Source organism: Stenella coeruleoalba (genome assembly GCF_951394435.1).
Source record: "Stenella coeruleoalba genome assembly, chromosome: 7".
Taxonomy (NCBI): Eukaryota; Metazoa; Chordata; class Mammalia; order Artiodactyla; family Delphinidae; genus Stenella; species Stenella coeruleoalba.
The window spans coordinates 3,629,419-3,647,155 of record NC_137153.1 but is presented as its reverse complement, the minus strand read 5'-3'; the positions used below and the strand labels follow the sequence as shown (position 1 = coordinate 3,647,155).

Genomic DNA, 17,737 nt, shown 5'->3' with positions numbered 1-17,737 from the left:
TCTTCCACTCGCTTTCTTGTGAGCTGGCCGCAACACCGCAGGATGGCTTCAGGCCCTAATCTGGTTCCGGCACGGCATGCTGAGTCTTTGGTTATTTCCTCTTCCTGGTGGGAAATGAGAGTTAAATTTGCCCGTCCAGACACCTCCAGCTAGTCTCTCATTGGTTCTCCCTATTCCTGTTCATCTTCCACAGAAATTGCAAACTGGGCCAAACAGGAGGTTAAAGGGACTGACTCTCCAAGTCGGGAGAGTGTTAGTAAAGCGTCTGGAATGTTGCACCCGAGTACCAGGGTACGAAATCTGAGACATATTTGAACACGTCTCCCGATCACATGGTTGATCATACTCTAGGTTCCACATGCATGTTTTAGCTGAAGGAAGAATACCTTAAACCTGGGTAGGTGAAACCCGTGGAATGGGTACCATGCAATATGACTTCAAAGGGTCTTCATTTGCTCACCGAACCTCTCCAATCCTATCACTGCTGCGTTTATGTCCCTGTACACACGCTTGATTCTCTTTTGGAGACATAGCAATCCATAGGTTTTAAGATACTTACTAGTCAGGTACATTCTTAGGCGTTTAATATGCGGTGTTGAGTCCATTTCGTTGAGCAAGGAGTAGCTCTTGTCTATTCCATATTTGGCTTAAGGAACTTTATCTGTGCTCATTTCAATCTCTGGTTTTATGCAGCTCCCCAACTCACCTTTCCCCTTAAGCAAGCATAAGTTGGTTTTCTAAATTTGAGACCCTGTTCTGTTCTGTAATTCAGTTCCTGTGTAACCAAGTTTACATTCCGTGTATTACTGATATCTTATGATGTTTCTTTTTCTGTGTGACTTATTTCAGTTAGAATCATCGTACCTGAATCCACTCATTGTGCTGCTAAGGGCCTGATGACATAGATTTCATTGCTGAGTGATACTGCATTGTACGTAAGTACCACAAGTTCTTTATCCATTTTCCACTTTCTGCGATGTTGAACTTGTACTGTAAACGAGGTTCTTGTAAACAGAGGCGTCCCAAATTTTGGGGTGGCTGTGTCTTTTTGATTTAAATTTCCCTAAGCTATGGGACCATAAGTGGAAGTGCCCTAGGCTCTGTTGCTTTGTTTTTTAGATGTTTCAGGAAACACCATACACTTCTCCCGAGTGTCTGTTGGCAATTTACATCCCGCCCATCAGCATAACAAGGCTCCCAGTTCTCCATGGCCTGTCCTGCCTTTCTGGATTTTACACTTTTTTCAGATGGCCCTTTTGACCGGGTGGAAGTGAGACTTCATTGTAGTGCAGGTTTCCTTTGCAAGCTTGCTTGGTTGGCCAAAAAGGGCGTATGTGTTTTTTCCTGAATATATTCAGGAAAAAACGCATACGCTCTTTTTGGCCAAGTGCATCATTGTGGACGTTCTGCCTCTTTTCCTATGCTTTCAATGCAATTCCAGTCTACCTCCTGAAATCGGTTTCCTGCAATTCTGCCCCGCTTTCAAGTCCTCTTGACAGCCTTACTTCAGTATATTTTTGGACGATAGCTGTCATTTATAACTCTGCAGCTTTGTGAATTACAGTGCCCCTGAGCTCCTTTCTTCAACTCGCTTTCTTGTGAGCTGGCCGCAACACCGCAGGATGGCTTCAGGCCCTAATCTGGTTCCGGCACGGCATGCTGAGTCTTTGGTTATTTCCTCTTCCTGGTGGGAAATGAGAGTTAAATTTGCCCGTCCACACACCTCCAGCTAGTCTCTCATTGGTTCTCCCTATTCCTGTTCATCTTCCACAGAAATTGCAAACTGGGCCAAACAGGAGGTTAAAGGCGCTGACTCTCCAAGGGGGAGAGTGTTAGTAAAGCGTCTGGAATGTTGCACCCGAGTACCAGGGGAGGAAAACTGAGACATATTTGAACACGTCTCCCGTTCACACGGTTGATCATACTCTGGGTTCCACATGCATGTTTTAGCAGAAGGAAGAATACTTTAAACCTGGAGAGTTGAGACCCGTGGAATGGGTACCATGCAATATGACTTCAAAGGGTCTTCATTTGCTCACGGAACGTCTCCAATCCTATCACTGCTGCGATTATGCCCCTGTACACACACTTGATTCTCTTTTGGAGACATAGCAATCCATAGGTTTTAAGATACTTACTAGTCAGGTACATTCTTAGGCGTTTAATATGGGGTGTTGAGTCCATTTCGTTGAGCAAGGAGTAGCTCTTTTCTATTCCATATTTGGCTTAAGGAAATTTATCTGTGCTCATTTCAATCTCTGGTTTTATGCAGCATCCCAACTCACCTTTCCCCTTAAGCAAGCATAAGTTGGTTTTCTAAATTTGAGACCCTGTTCTGTTTTGGAATTCAGTTCCTGTGTAGCCAAGTTTACATTCCGTGTATTAGTGATATCTTATGATGTTTCTTTTTCTGTGTGACTTATTTCAGTTAGAATCATCGTACCTGAATCCACTCATTATGCTGCTACGGGCCTGATGACATAGATTTCATTGCTGAGTGATACTGCATTGTACGTAAGTACCACAAGTTCTTTATCCATTTTTCACTTTCTGTGATATTGAACTTGTACGGTAAACGAGGTTCTTGTAAACAGAGGCGTCATAAACTTTGGGGTGGCTGTGTCTTTTTGATTTTAATTTCCCTAAGCTATAGGACCATAAGTGGAAGTGCCCTAGGCTCTGTTGCTTTGTTTCTTAGATGTTTCAGGAAACACCATACACTTCTCCCGAGTGTCTGTTGGCAATTTACATCCCGCCCATCAGCATAACAAGGCTCTCAGTTCTCCATGGCCTGTCGTGCCTTTCTGGATTTTACACTTTTTTCAGATGGCCCGTTTAACCGGGGGGAAGTGAGACTTCATTGTAGTGCAGATTTCCTTTGCAAGCTTGCTTGGTTGGCCAAAAAGGGCGTATGCGTTTTTTCCTGAATATATTCAGGAACAAACGCATACGTCCTTTTTGGCCAAGTGCATCATTGTGGACGCTCTGCCTCTTTTCCTATGCTTTCAATGCAATTCCAGTCTACCTCCTGAAATCGGTTTCCTGCAATTCTGCCCCGCTTTCAAGTCCTCTTGGCAGCCTTACTTCAGTATATTTTTGGACGATAGCTGTCATTTATAACTCTGCAGGTTTGTGAATTACAGTGTCCCTGAGCTCCTTTCTTCAACTCGCTTTCTTTTGAGCTGGCCGCAACACCGCAGGATGGCTTCAGGCCCTAATCTGGTTCCGGCACGGCACGCTGAGCCTTTGGTTATTTCCTCTTCCTGGTGGGAAATGAGAGTTAAATTTGCGTGTCCAGACACCTCCAGCTAGTGTCTCATTGGTTCTCCCTATTCCTGTTCATCTTCCGCAGAAATTGCAAACTGGGCCAAACAGGTGGTTAAAGGCGCTGACTCTCCAAGTGGGGAGAGTGTTAGTAAAGCATCTGGAATGTTGCACAAGAGTACCAGGAGAGGAAAACTGAGACATATTTGAACACGTCTCCGATTCACACGGTTGATCATACTCTGGGTTCCACATGCATATTTTAGCTGAAGGAAGAATACCTTAAACCTGGAGAGTTGAGACCCGTGTAATGGGTACCATGCAATATGACTTCAAAGGGTCTTCATTTGCTCACCGAACCTCTCCAATCCTATCACTGCTGCGTTTATACCCCTGTACACATGCTTGAATCTCTTTCGGAGACATAGCAATCCATAGGTTTTAAGATACTTACTATTCAGGTACATTCTTAGGCGTTTAATATGCGGTGTTGAGTCCATTTCGTTGAGCAAGGAGTAGCTCTTGTCTATTCCATATTTGGCTTAAGGAACTTTATCTGTGCTCATTTCAATCTCTGGTTTTATGCAGCACCCCAACTCACCTTTCCCCTTAAGCAAGCATAAGTTGGTTTTCTAAATTTGAGACCCTGTTCTGTTCTGTAATTCAGTTCCTGTGTAGCCAAGTTTACATTCCGTGTATTAGTGATATCTTATGATGTTTCTTTTTCTGTGTGACTTATTTCAGTTAGAATCATCGTACCTGAATCCACTCATTATGCTGCTATGGGCCTGATGACATAGATTTCATTGCTGAGTGATACTGCATTGTACGTAAGTACCACAAGTTCTTCATCCATTTTTCACTTTCAGTGATATTGAACTTGTACGGTAACCGAAGTTCTTGTAAACAGAGGCGTCCCAAACTTTGGGGTGGCTGTGTCTTTTTGATTTTAATTTCCCTAAGCTAAAGGACCATAAGTGGAAGTGCCCTAGGCTCTGTTGCTTTGTTTTTTAGATGTTTCAGGAAACACCATACACTTCTCCCGAGTGTCTGTTGGCAATTTACATCCCGCCCATCAGCATAACAAGGCTCCCAGTTCTCCATGGCCTGTCCTGCCTTTCTGGATTTTACGCTTTTGTCAGATGGCCCGTTTGACCGGGGGAAGTGAGACTTCATTGTAGTGCAGATTTCCTTTGCAAGCTTGGTTGGTTGGCCAAAAAGCGCGTATGCGTTTTTTCCTGAATATATTCAGGAAAAAACGCATACGCCCTTTTTGGCCAAGTGCATCATTGTGGACGCTCTGCCTCTTTTCCTATGCTTTCAATGCAATTCCAGTCTACCTCCTGAAATCGGTTTCCTGCAATTCTACCCCGTTTTCAAGTCCTCTTGGCAGCCTTACTTCAGTATATTTTTGGACGATAGCTGTCATTTATAACTCTGCAGGTTTGTGAATTACAGTGCCCTGAGCTCCTTTCTTCAACTCGCTTTCTTGTGAGCTGGCCGCAACACCGCAGGATGGCTTCAGGCCCTAATCTGGTTCCGGCATGGCACGCTGAGCCTTTGGTTATTTCCTCTTCCTGGTGGGAAATGAGAGTTAAATTTGCCTGTCCAGACACCTCCAGCTAGTCTCTCATTTGTTCTCCCTATTCCTGTTCATCTTCCGCAGCAATTGCAAACTGGGCCAAACAGGAAGTTAAAGGCGCTGACTCTCCAAGTGGGGAGAGTGTTAGTAAAGCGTCTGGAATGTTGCACCCGAGTACCAGGGGAGGAAAACTGAGACATATTTGAACACATCTCCCGTTCACATGGTTGATCATACTCTGGGTTCCACATGCATGTTTTAGCAGAAGGAAGAATACCTTAAACCTGGAGAGTTGAGACCCGTGTAATGGGTACCATGCAATATGATTTCAAAGGGTCTTCATTTGCTCACCGAACCTCTCCAATCCTATCACTGCTGCGATTATGCCCCTGTACACACACTTGATTCTCTTTTGGAGACATAGCAATCCATAGGTTTTAAGATACTTACTAGTCAGGTACATTCTTAGGTGTTTAATATGGGGTGTTGAGTCCATTTCGTTGAGCAAGGAGTAGCTCTTGTCTATTCCATATTTGGCTTAAGGAACTTTATCTGTGCTCATTTCAATCTCTGGTTTTATGCAGCACCCCAACTCACCTTTCTCCTTAAGGAAGCATAAGTTGGTTTTCTAAATTTGAGACCCTGTTCTGTTTTGGAATTCAGTTCCTGTGTAGACAAGTTTACATTCCGTGTATTAGTGATATCTTATGATGTTTCTTTTTCTGTGTGACTTATTTCAGTTAGAATCATCGTACCTGAATCCACTCATTATGCTGCTACGGGCCTGATGACATAGATTTCATTGCTGAGTGATACTGCATTGTACGTAAGTACCACAAGTTCTTTATCCATTTTTCACTTTCTGTGATATTGAACTTGTACGGTAAATGAGGTTCTTGTAAACAGAGGCGTCCCAAATTATGGGGTGGCTGTGTCTTTTTGATTTTAATTTCCCTAAGCTATAGGACCATAAGTGGAAGTGCCCTAGGCTCTGTAGCTTTGTTTTTTAGATATTTCAGGAAACACCATACACTTCTCCCGAGTGTCTGTTGGCAATTTCCATCTCGCCCATCAGCATAACAAGGCTCCCAGTTCTCCATGGCCTGTCCTGCCTTTCTGGATTTTACTCTTTTTTCAGGTGGACAGTTTGACCGGGGGGAAGTGAGACTTCATTGTAGTGCAGATTTCTTTTCAAGCTTGCTTGGTTGGCCAAAAAGGGTGTATGCGTTTTTAACTGAATATATTCAGGAAAAAACGCATACGCCCTTTTTGGCCAAGTGCATCATTGTGGACGCTCTGCCTCTTTTCCTATGCTTTCAATGCAATTCCAGTCTACCTCCAGAAATCGGTTTCCTGCAATTCTGCCCCGCTTTCAAGTCCTCTTGGCAGCCTTACTTCAGTATATTTTTGGACGATAGCTGCCATTTATAACTCTGCAGGTTTGTGAATTACAGTGCCCCTGAGCTCCTTTCTTCAATTCGCTTTCTTTTGAGCTGGCTGCAACACCGCAGAATGGCTTCAGGCCCTAATCTTGTCCGGTACGGCACGCTGAGCCTTTGGTTATTTCCTCTTCCTGGTGGGAAATGAGAGTTAAATTTGCCCGTCCAGATACCTCCAGCTAGTCTCTCATTGCTTCTCGCTATTCCTGTTCATCTTCCGCAGAATTTGCAAACTGGGCCAAACAGGAGGTTAAAGGGACTAACTCTCCAAGTCGGGAGAGTGTTAGTAAAGCGTCTGGAATGTTGCACCCGAGTACCAGGGTACGAAAACTGAGACATATTTGAACACGTCTCCCGATCACATGGTTGATCATACTCTACGTTCCACATGCATGTTTTAGGTGAAGGAAGAATACCTTAAACCTGGGTAGTTGAAACCCGTGGAATGGGTACCATGCAATATGACTTCAAAGGGTCTTCATTTCCTCACCGAACCTCTCCAATCCTATCACTGCTGTGTTTATGCCCCTGTACACATGCTTGATTCTCTTTCGGAGACATAGCAATCCATAGGTTTTAAGATACTTACTAGTCAGGTACATTCTTAGGCGTTTAATATGGGGTGTTGAGTCCATTTCGTTGAGCAAGGAGTAGCTCTTGTCTATTCCATATTTGGCTTAAGGAACTTTATCTGTGCTCATTTCGATCTCTGGTTTTATGCAGCAACCCAACTCACCTTTCCCCTTAAGCAAGCATAAGTTGGTTTTCTAAATTTGAGACCCTGTTCTGTTCTGTAATTCAGTTCCTGTGTAGCCAAGTTTACATTCCGTGTATTTGTGATATCTTATGATGTTTCTATTTCTGTGTGACTTATTTCAGTTAGAATCATCGTACCTGAATCCACTCATTGTGCTGCTAAGGGCCTGATGACATAGATTTCTTTGCTGAGTGATATTGCTTTATACGTAAATACCACAACTTCTTTATCCATTTTTCACTTTCTGTGATCTTGAACTTGTACTGTAAACGAGGTTCTTGTAAACAGAGCCATTCCAAACTTTGGAGTGGCTGTGTCTTTTTGATTTTAATTTCCCTAAGCTATAGGACCATAAGTGGAAGTGCCCTAGGCTCTGTTGCTTTGTTTTTTAGATGTTTCAGGAAACACCATACACTTCTCCCGAGTGTCTGTTGGCAATTTACATCCCGCCCATCAGCATAACAAGGCTCCCAGTTCTCCATGGCCTGTCCTGCCTTTCTGGATTTTACACTTTTTTCAGATGGCCCTTTTGACCGGGGGGATGTGAGACTTCATTGTAGTGCAGATTTCCTTTGCAAGCTTGCTTGGTTGGCCAAAAAGGGCGTATGCGTTTTTTCCTGAATATATTCAGGAAAAAACGCATACGCCCTTTTTGGCCAAGTGCATCATTGTGGACGTTCTGCCTCTTTTCCTATGATTTCAGTGCAATTCCAGTCTACCTCCTGAAATCGGTTTCCTGCAATTCTGCGCCGCTTACAAGTCCTCTTGGCAGCCTTACTTCAGTATATTTTTGGATGATAGCTGTCATATATAACTCTGCAGGTTTGTGAATAACAGTGCCCCTGAGCTCCTTTCTTCAACTCGCTTTCTTTTGAGCTGGCCGCAACACCGCAGGATGGCTTCAGGCCCTAATCTGGTTCCGGCACGGCACGCTGAGCCTTTGGTTAATTCCTCTTCCTGGTGGGAAATGAAAGTTAAATTTGCCCGTCCAGACACCTCCAGCTAGTCTCTCATTGGTTCTCGCTATTCCTGTTCATCTTCCGCAGAAATTGCAAACTGGGCCAAACAGGAGGTTAAAGGGACTGACTCTCCAAGTCGGGAGAGTGTTAGTAAAGCGTCTGGAATGTTGCACCCGAGTACCAGGGTACGAAATCTGAGACATATTTGAACACGTCTCCCGATCACATGGTTGATCATACTCTAGGTTCCACATGCATGTTTTAGCTGAAGGAAGAATACCTTAAACCTGGGTAGGTGAAACCCGTGGAATGGGTACCATGCAATATGACTTCAAAGGGTCTTCATTTGCTCACCGAACCTCTCCAATCCTATCACTGCTGCGTTTATGCCCCTGTACACACGCTTGATTCTCTTTTGGAGACATAGCAATCCATAGGTTTTAAGATACTTACTAGTCAGGTACATTCTTAGGCGTTTAATATGCGGTGTTGAGTCCATTTCGTTGAGCAAGGAGTAGCTCTTGTCTATTCCATATTTGGCTTAAGGAACTTTATCTGTGCTCATTTCAATCTCTGGTTTTATGCAGCTCCCCAACTCACCTTTCCCCTTAAGCAAGCATAAGTTGGTTTTCTAAATTTGAGACCCTGTTCTGTTCTGTAATTCAGTTCCTGTGTAGCCAAGTTTACATTCCGTGTATTACTGATATCTTATGATGTTTCTTTTTCTGTGTGACTTATTTCAGTTAGAATCATCGTACCTGAATCCACTCATTGTGCTGCTAAGGGCCTGATGACATAGATTTCATTGCTGAGTGATACTGCATTGTACGTAAGTACCACAAGTTCTTTATCCATTTTTCACTTTCTGCGATGTTGAACTTGTACTGTAAACGAGGTTCTTGTAAACAGAGGCGTCCCAAATTTTGGGGTGGCTGTGTCTTTTTGATTTAAATTTCCCTAAGCTATGGGACCATAAGTGGAAGTGCCCTAGGCTCTGTTGCTTTGTTTTTTAGATGTTTCAGGAAACACCATACACTTCTCCCGAGTGTCTGTTGGCAATTTACATCCCGCCCATCAGCATAACAAGGCTCCCAGTTCTCCATGGCCTGTCCTGCCTTTCTGGATTTTACACTTTTTTCAGATGGCCCTTTTGACCGGGTGGAAGTGAGACTTCATTGTAGTGCAGGTTTCCTTTGCAAGCTTGCTTGGTTGGCCAAAAAGGGCGTATGCGTTTTTTCCTGAATATATTCAGGAAAAAACGCATACGCCCTTTTTGGCCAAGTGCATCATTGTGGACGTTCTGCCTCTTTTCCTATGCTTTCCATGCAATTCCAGTCTACCTCCTGAAATCGGTTTCCTGCAATTCTGCCCCGCTTTCAAGTCCTCTTGACAGCCTTACTTCAGTATATTTTTGGACGATAGCTGTCATTTATAACTCTGCAGGTTTGTGAATTACAGTGCCCCTGAGCTCCTTTCTTCAACTCGCTTTCTTGTGAGCTGGCCGCAACACCGCAGGATGGCTTCAGGCCCTAATCTGGTTCCGGCACGGCATGCTGAGTCTTTGGTTATTTCCTCTTCCTGGTGGGAAATGAGAGTTAAATTTGCCCGTCCAGACACCTCCAGCTAGTCTCTCATTGGTTCTCGCTATTCCTGTTCATCTTCCCCAGAAATTGCAAACTGGGCCAAACAGGAGGCTAAAGGCGTTGACTCTCCAAGTTGGGAGAGTGTTAGTAAAGCGTCTGGAATGTTGCACCCGAGTACCAGGGGAGAAAAACTGAGACATATTTGAACACGTCTCCCGTTCACACGGTTGATCATACTCTGGGTTCCACATGCATGTTTTAGCTGAAGGAAGAATACCTTAAACCTGGGTAGTTGAAACCCGTGGAATGGGTACCTTGCAATATGACTTCAAAGGGTCTTCATTTGCTCACCGATCTTCTCCAATCCTATCACTGCTGCGTTTCTGTCCCTGTACACACGCTTGATTCTCTTTTGGAGACATAGCAATCCATAGGTTTTAAGATACTTACTAGTCAGGTACATTCTTAGGTGTTTAATATGGGGTGTTGAGTCCATTTCGTTGAGCAAGGAGTAGCTCTTGTCTATTCCATATTTGGCTTAAGGAACTTTATCTGTGCTCATTTCAATCTCTGGTTTTATGCAGCACCCCAACTCACCTTTCCCCTTAAGCAAGCATAAGTTGGTTTTCTAAATTTGAGACCCTGTTCTGTTTTGGAATTCAGTTCCTGTGTAGCCAAGTTTACATTCCGTGTATTAGTGATATCTTATGATGTTTCTTTTTCTGTGTGACTTATTTCAGTTAGAATCATCGTACCTGAATCCACTCATTATGCTGCTACGAGCCTGATGACATAGATTTCATGCTGAGTGATACTGCATTGTACGTAAGTACCACAAGTTCTTTATCCGTTTTTCACTTTCTGTGATATTGAACTTGTACGGTAAACGATGTTCTTGTAAACAGAGCTGTCCCAAACTTTGGGGTGGCTGTGTCTTTTTGATTTTAATTTCCCTAAGCTATAGGACCATAAGTGGAAGTGCCCTAGGCTCTGTTGCTTTGTTTTTTAGATGTTTCAGGAAACACCATACACTTCTCCCGAGTGTCTGTTGGCAATTTACATCCCGCCCATCAGCATAACAAGGCTCCCAGTTCTCCATGGCCTGTCCTGCCTTTCTGGATTTTACACTTTTTTCAGATGGCCCTTTTGACCGGGGGGATGTGAGACTTCATTGTAGTGCAGATTTCTTTGCAAGCTTGCTTGGTTGGCCAAAAAGGGCGTATGCGTTTTTTCCTGAATATATTCAGGAAAAAACGCATACGCCCTTTTTGGCCAAGTGCATCATTGTGGACGTTCTGCCTCTTTTCCTATGATTTCAGTGCAATTCCAGTCTACCTCCTGAAATCGGTTTCCTGCAATTCTGCGCCGCTTACAAGTCCTCTTGGCAGCCTTACTTCAGTCTATTTTTGGACGATAGCTGTCATTTATAACTCTGCAAGTTTGTGAATTACAGTGCCCCTGAGCTCCTTTCTTTAACTCGCTTTCTTGTGAGCTGGCCGCAACACCGCAGGATGGCTTCAGGCCCTAATATGGTTACGGCACGGCACGCTGAGCCTTTGGTTAATTCCTCTTCCTGGTGGGAAATGAGAGTTAAATTTGCCCGTCCAGACACCTCCAGCTAGTCTCTCATTGGTTCTCGCTATTCCTGTTCATCTTCCGCAGAAATTGCAAACTGGGCCAAACAGGAGGTTAAAGGCACTGACTCTCCAAGCTGTGAGAGTGTTAGTAAAGTGTCTGGAATGATGCACCCGAGTACCAGGGTACGAAAACTGAGACATATTTGAACACGTCTCCCGATCACATGGTTGATCATACTCTAGGTTCCACATGCATGTTTTAGCTGAAGGAAGAATACCTTAAACCTGGGTAGTTGAAACCCGTGGAATGGGTACCATGCAATATGACTTCAAAGGGTCTTCATTTGCTCACCGAACCTCTCCAATCCTATCACTGCTGCGTTTATGCCCCTGTACACATGCTTGATTCTCTTTCGGAGACATAGCAATCCATAGGTTTTAAGATACTTACTAGTCAGGTACATTCTTAGGCGTTTAATATGCGGTGTTGAGTCCATTTCATCGAGCAAGGAGTAGCTCTTGTCTATTCCATATTTGGCTTAAGGAACTTTATCTGTGCTCATTTTAATCTCTGGTTTTATGCAGCACCCCAACTCACCTTTCCCCTTAAGCAAGCATAAGTTGGTTTTCTAAATTTGAGACCCTGTTTTGTTTTGTAATTCAGTTCCTGTGTAGCCAAGTTTACATTCCGTGTATTACTGATATCTTATGATGTTTCTTTTTCTGTGTTACTTATTTCAGTTAGAATCATCGTACCTGAATCCACTCATTGTGCTCCTAAGGGCCTGATGACATAGATTTCATTGCTGAGTGATATTGCTTTGTAAGTAAATACCACAACTTCTTTATCCATTTTTCACTTTCTGCGATGTTGAACTTGTACTGTAAACGAGGTTCTTGTAAACAGAGGCGTCCCAAACTTTGGGGTGGCTGTGTCATTTTGATTTTAATTTCCCTAAGCTATAGGACCATAAGTGGAAGTGCCCTAGGCTCTGTTGCTTTGTTTCTTAGATGTTTCAGGAAACACCATACACTTCTCCCGAGTGTCTGTTGGCAATTTACATCCCGCCCATCAGCATAACAAGGCTCCCAGTTCTCCATGGCCTGTCCTGCCTTTCTGGATTTTACACTTTTTTTAGATGGCCCTTTTGACCGGGGGGAAGTGAGACTTCATTGTAGTGCAGATTTCCTTTGCAAGCTTGCTTGGTTGGCCAAAAAGGGCGTATGCGTTTTTTCCTGATTATATTTAGGAAAAAACGCATACGCCCTTTTTGGCCAAGTGCATCATTGTGGACGTTCTGCCTCTTTTCCTATGCTTTCAATGCAATTCCAGTCTACCTCCTGAAATCGGTTTCCTGCAATTCTGCCCCGCTTTCAAGTCCTCTTGGCAGCCTTACTTCAGTATATTTTTGGATGATAGCTGTCATATATAACTCTGCAGGTTTGTGAATAACAGTGCCCCTGAGCTCCTTTCTTCAACTCGCTTTCTTGTGAGCTGGCCGCAACACCGCAGGATGGCTTCAGGCCCTAATCTGGTTCCGGCACGGCACGCTGAGCCTTTGGTTAATTCCTCTTCCTGGTGGGAAATGAAAGTTAAATTTGCCCGTCCAGACACCTCCAGCTAGTCTCTCATTGGTTCTCGCTATTCCTGTTCATCTTCCGCAGAAATTGCAAACTGGGCCAAACAGGAGGTTAAAGGGACTGACTCTCCAAGTCGGGAGAGTGTTAGTAAAGCGTCTGGAATGTTGCACCCGAGTACCAGGGTACGAAATCTGAGACATATTTGAACACGTCTCCCGATCACATGGTTGATCATACTCTAGGTTCCACATGCATGTTTTAGCTGAAGGAAGAATACCTTAAACCTGGGTAGGTGAAACCCGTGGAATGGGTACCATGCAATATGACTTCAAAGAGTCTTCATTTGCTCACCGAACCTCTCCAATCCTATCACTGCTGCGTTTATGCCCCTGTACACACGCTTGATTCTCTTTTGGAGACATAGCAATCCATAGGTTTTAAGATACTTACTAGTCAGGTACATTCTTAGGCGTTTAATATGCGGTGTTGAGTCCATTTCGTTGAGCAAGGAGTAGCTCTTGTCTATTCCATATTTGGCTTAAGGAACTTTATCTGTGCTCATTTCAATCTCTGGTTTTATGCAGCTCCCCAACTCACCTTTCCCCTTAAGCAAGCATAAGTTTGTTTTCTAAATTTGAGACCCTGTTCTGTTCTGTAATTCAGTTCCTGTGTAGCCAAGTTTACATTCCGTGTATTACTGATATCTTATGATGTTTCTTTTTCTGTGTGACTTATTTCAGTTAGAATCATCGTACCTGAATCCACTCATTGTGCTGCTAAGGGCCTGATGACATAGATTTCATTGCTGAGTGATACTGCATTGTACGTAAGTACCACAAGTTCTTTATCCATTTTTCACTTTCTGCGATGTTGAACTTGTACTGTAAACGAGGTTCTTGTAAACAGAGGCGTCCCAAATTTTGGGGTGGCTGTGTCTTTTTGATTTAAATTTCCCTAAGCTATGGGACCATAAGTGGAAGTGCCCTAGGCTCTGTTGCTTTGTTTTTTAGATGTTTCAGGAAACACCATACACTTCTCCCGAGTGTCTGTTGGCAATTTACATCCCGCCCATCAGCATAACAAGGCTCCCAGTTCTCCATGGCCTGTCCTGCCTTTCTGGATTTTACACTTTTTTCAGATGGCCCTTTTGACCGGGTGGAAGTGAGACTTCATTGTAGTGCAGGTTTCCTTTGCAAGCTTGCTTGGTTGGCCAAAAAGGGCGTATGCGTTTTTTCCTGAATATATTCAGGAAAAAACGCATACGCCCTTTTTGGCCAAGTGCATCATTGTGGACGTTCTGCCTCTTTTCCTATGCTTTCCATGCAATTCCAGTCTACCTCCTGAAATCGGTTTCCTGCAATTCTGCCCCGCTTTCAAGTCCTCTTGACAGCCTTACTTCAGTATATTTTTGGACGATAGCTGTCATTTATAACTCTGCAGGTTTGTGAATTACAGTGCCCCTGAGCTCCTTTCTTCAACTCGCTTTCTTGTGAGCTGGCCGCAACACCGCAGGATGGCTTCAGGCCCTAATCTGGTTCCGGCACGGCATGCTGAGTCTTTGGTTATTTCCTCTTCCTGGTGGGAAATGAGAGTTAAATTTGCCCGTCCAGACACCTCCAGCTAGTCTCTCATTGGTTCTCCCTATTCCTGTTCATCTTCCACAGAAATTGCAAACTGGGCCAAACAGGAGGTTAAAGTCGCTGAGTCTCCAAGGGGGAGAGTGTTAGTAAAGCATCTGGAATGTTGCACCCGAGTACCAGGGGAGGAAAACTGAGACATATTTGAACACGTCTCCCGTTCCCATGGTTCATCGTACTCTGGGTTCCACATGCATGTTTTAGCTGAAGGAAGAATACCTTAAACCTGGAGAGTTGAGACTCGTGGAATGGGTACCATGCAATATGAATTCAAAGGTCTTCATTTGCTCACTGAACCTCTCCAATCCTATCACTGCTGCATTTATGTCCCTGTGCACACGCTTGATTCTCTTTTGGAGACATAGCAATCCATAGGTTTTAAGATACTTACTAGTCAGGTACATTCTTAGGCGTCTAATATGGGGTGTTGAGTCCATTTCGTTGAGCAAGGAATAGCTCTTGTCTATTCCATATTTGGCTTAAGGAACTTTATCTGTGCTCATTTCAATCTCTGGTTTTATGCAGCACCCCAACTCACCTTTCCCCTTAAGCAAGCATAAGTTGGTTTTCTAAATTTGAGACCCTGTTCTGTTTTGGAATTCAGTTCCTGTGTAGCCAAGTTTACATTCCGTGTATTACTGATATCTTATGATGTTTCTTTTTCTGTGTGACTTATTTCAGTTAGAATAATCGTACCTGAATCCACTCATTGTGCTGCTAAGGGCCTGATGACATAGATTTCATTGCTGAGTGATATTGCTTTGTACGTAAGTAGCACAAGTTCTTTATCCATTTTTCACTTTCTGCGATGTTGAACTTGTACTGTAAACGAGGTTCTTGTAAACAGAGGCGTCCCAAACTTTGGGGTGGCTGTGTCTTGTTTATTTTAATTTCCTTAAGCTATAGGACCATAAGTGGAAGTGCCCTAGGCTCTGTTGCTTTGTTTTTTAGATGTTTCAGGAAACACCATACACTTCTCCTGTGTGTCTGTTGGCAATTTACATCCCGCCCATCAGCATAACAAGGCTCCCAGTTCTCCATGGCCTGTCCTGCCTTTCTGCATTTTACACTTTTTTCAGATGGTCCTTTTGACCGGGGGGAAGTGAGACTTCATTGTAGTGCAGGTTTCCTCTACAAGCTTGCTTGGTTGGCCAAAAAGGGCGTATGCGTTTTTTCCTGAATATATTCAGGAAAAAACGCATATGCCCTTTTTGGCCAATTGCATCATTGTGGACGTTCTGCCTCTTTTCCTATGCTTTCAATGCAATTCCAGTCTACCTCCTGAAATTGGTTTCCTGCAATTCTGCCCCGCTTTCAAGTCCTCTTGGCAGCCTTACTTCAGTATATTTTTGGACGATAGCTGTCATTTATAACTCTGCAGGTTTGTGAATTACAGTGCCCCTGAGCTCCTTTCTTCAACTCGCTTTCTTGTGACCTGGCCGCAACACCGCAGGATGGCTTCAGGCCCTAATCTGGTTCCGGCACGGCACGCTGAGCCTTTGGTTAATTCCTCTTCCTGGTGGGAAATGAGAGTTAAATTTGCCCGTCCAGACACCTCCAGCTAGTCTCTCATTGGTTCTCGCTATTCCTGTTCATCTTCCGCAGAAATTGCAAACTGGGCCAAACAGGAGGTTAAAGGGACTGACTCTCCAATTCGGGAGAGTGTTAGTAAAGCGTCTGGAATGTTGCACCCGAGTACCAGGGTACGAAAACTGAGACATGTTTGAACATGTCTCCCGATCACATGGTTGATCATACTCTAGGTTCCACATGCATGTTTTAGCTGAAGGAAGAATACCTTAAACCTGGGTAGTAGAAAACCGTGGAATGGGTACCATGCAATATGACTTCAAAGGGTCTTCATTTGCTCACCGAACCTCTCCAATCCTATCACTGCTGCGTTTATGCCCCTGTACACATGCTTGATTCTCTTTCGGAGACATAGCAATCCATAGGTTTTAAGATACTTACTAGTCAGGTACATTCTTAGGCGTTTAATATGCGGTGTTGAGTCCATTTCGTTGAGCAAGGAGTAGCTCTTGTCTATTCCATATTTGGCTTAAGGAACTTTATCTTTGCTCATTTCGATCTCTGGTTTTATGCAGCACCCCAACTCACCTTTACCCTTAATTAAGCATAAGTTGGTTTTCTAAATTTGAGACCCTGTTCTGTTCTGTAATTCATTTCCTGTGTAGCCAAGTTTATTGCGTGTATACCGATATCTTATGATGTTTCTTTTTCTGTGTGACTTTTTTCAGTTAGAATCATCATACCTGAATCCACTCATTGTGCTGCTAAGGGCCTGATGACATAGATTTCATTGCTGAGTGATATTGCTTTGTAAGTAAATACCACAGCTTCTTTATCCATTTTTCACTTTCTGCGATGTTGAACTTGTACTGTAAACGAGGTTCTTGTAAACAGAGGCGTCCCAAACTTTGGGGTGGCTGTGTCTTTTTGATTTTAATTTCCCTAATCTATAGGACCATAAGTGGAAGTGCCCTAGGCTCTGTTGCTTTGTTTTTTAGATGTTTCAGGAAACACCATACACTTCTGCAGAGTGTCTGTTGGCAATTTACATCCCGCCCATCAGCATAACAAGGCTCCCAGTTCTCCATGGCCTGTCCTGCCTTTCTGGATTTTACACTTTTTTCAGATGGCCCTTTTGACCGGGGGGAAGTGAGACTTCATTGTAGTGCAGATTTCCTTTGCAAGCTTGCTTGGTTGGCCAAAAAGGGCGTATGCGTTTTTTCCTGAATATATTCAGGAAAAAACGCATACGCCCTTTTTGGCCAAGTGCATCATTGTGGACGTTCTGCCTCTTTTCCTATGCTTTCAATGCAATTCCAGTCTACCTCCTGAAATCGGTTTCCTGCAATTCTGCCCCGCTTTCAAGTCCTCTTGGCAGCCTTACTTCAGTATATTTTTGGATGATAGCTGTCATTTATAACTCTGCAGGTTTGTGAATAACAGTGCCCCTGAGCTCCTTTCTTCAACTCGCTTTCTTTTGAGCTGGCCGCAACACCGCAGGATGGCTTCAGGCCCTAATCTGGTTCCAGCACGGCACGCTGAGCCTTTGGTTAATTCCTCTTCCTGGTGGGAAATGAGAGTTAAATTTGCCCGTCCAGACACCTCCAGCTAGTCTCTCATTGGTTCTCGCTATTCCTGTTCATCTTCCGCAGAAATTGGAAACTGGGCCAAACAGGAGGTTAAAGGGACTGACTCTCCAAGTCGGGAGAGTGTTAGTAAAGCGTCTGGAATGTTGCACCCGAGTACCAGGGTACGAAATCTGAGACATATTTGAACACGTCTCCCGATCACATGGTTGATCATACTCTAGGTTCCACATGCATGTTTT

The 17,737-nt window shown here is 43.8% G+C and overlaps 2 long non-coding RNA genes across 28 annotated transcripts in view; both read left to right on the top strand.

The window, feature by feature from the left end:
* LOC307189637 overlaps nt 1-17,737 on the top strand; it is a 2,307,304-nt gene that overhangs the window by 391,591 nt on the left and 1,897,976 nt on the right. The gene's annotated exons all lie outside the window — the stretch shown is intronic.
* The window catches only part of LOC307189640, a 454,842-nt gene that overhangs the window by 58,348 nt on the left and 378,757 nt on the right, over nt 1-17,737 (top strand). The window contains exons 2-3 of one of the 2 annotated variants that reach the window (XR_013829258.1): nt 7,165-7,250; nt 15,061-15,102. This is a non-coding gene — a long non-coding RNA (uncharacterized lncRNA). Of the gene's footprint in view, nt 1-7,164; nt 7,251-15,060; nt 15,103-17,737 lie in introns of those variants that run through there. The other variant, XR_013829257.1, reaches the window with a different exon arrangement.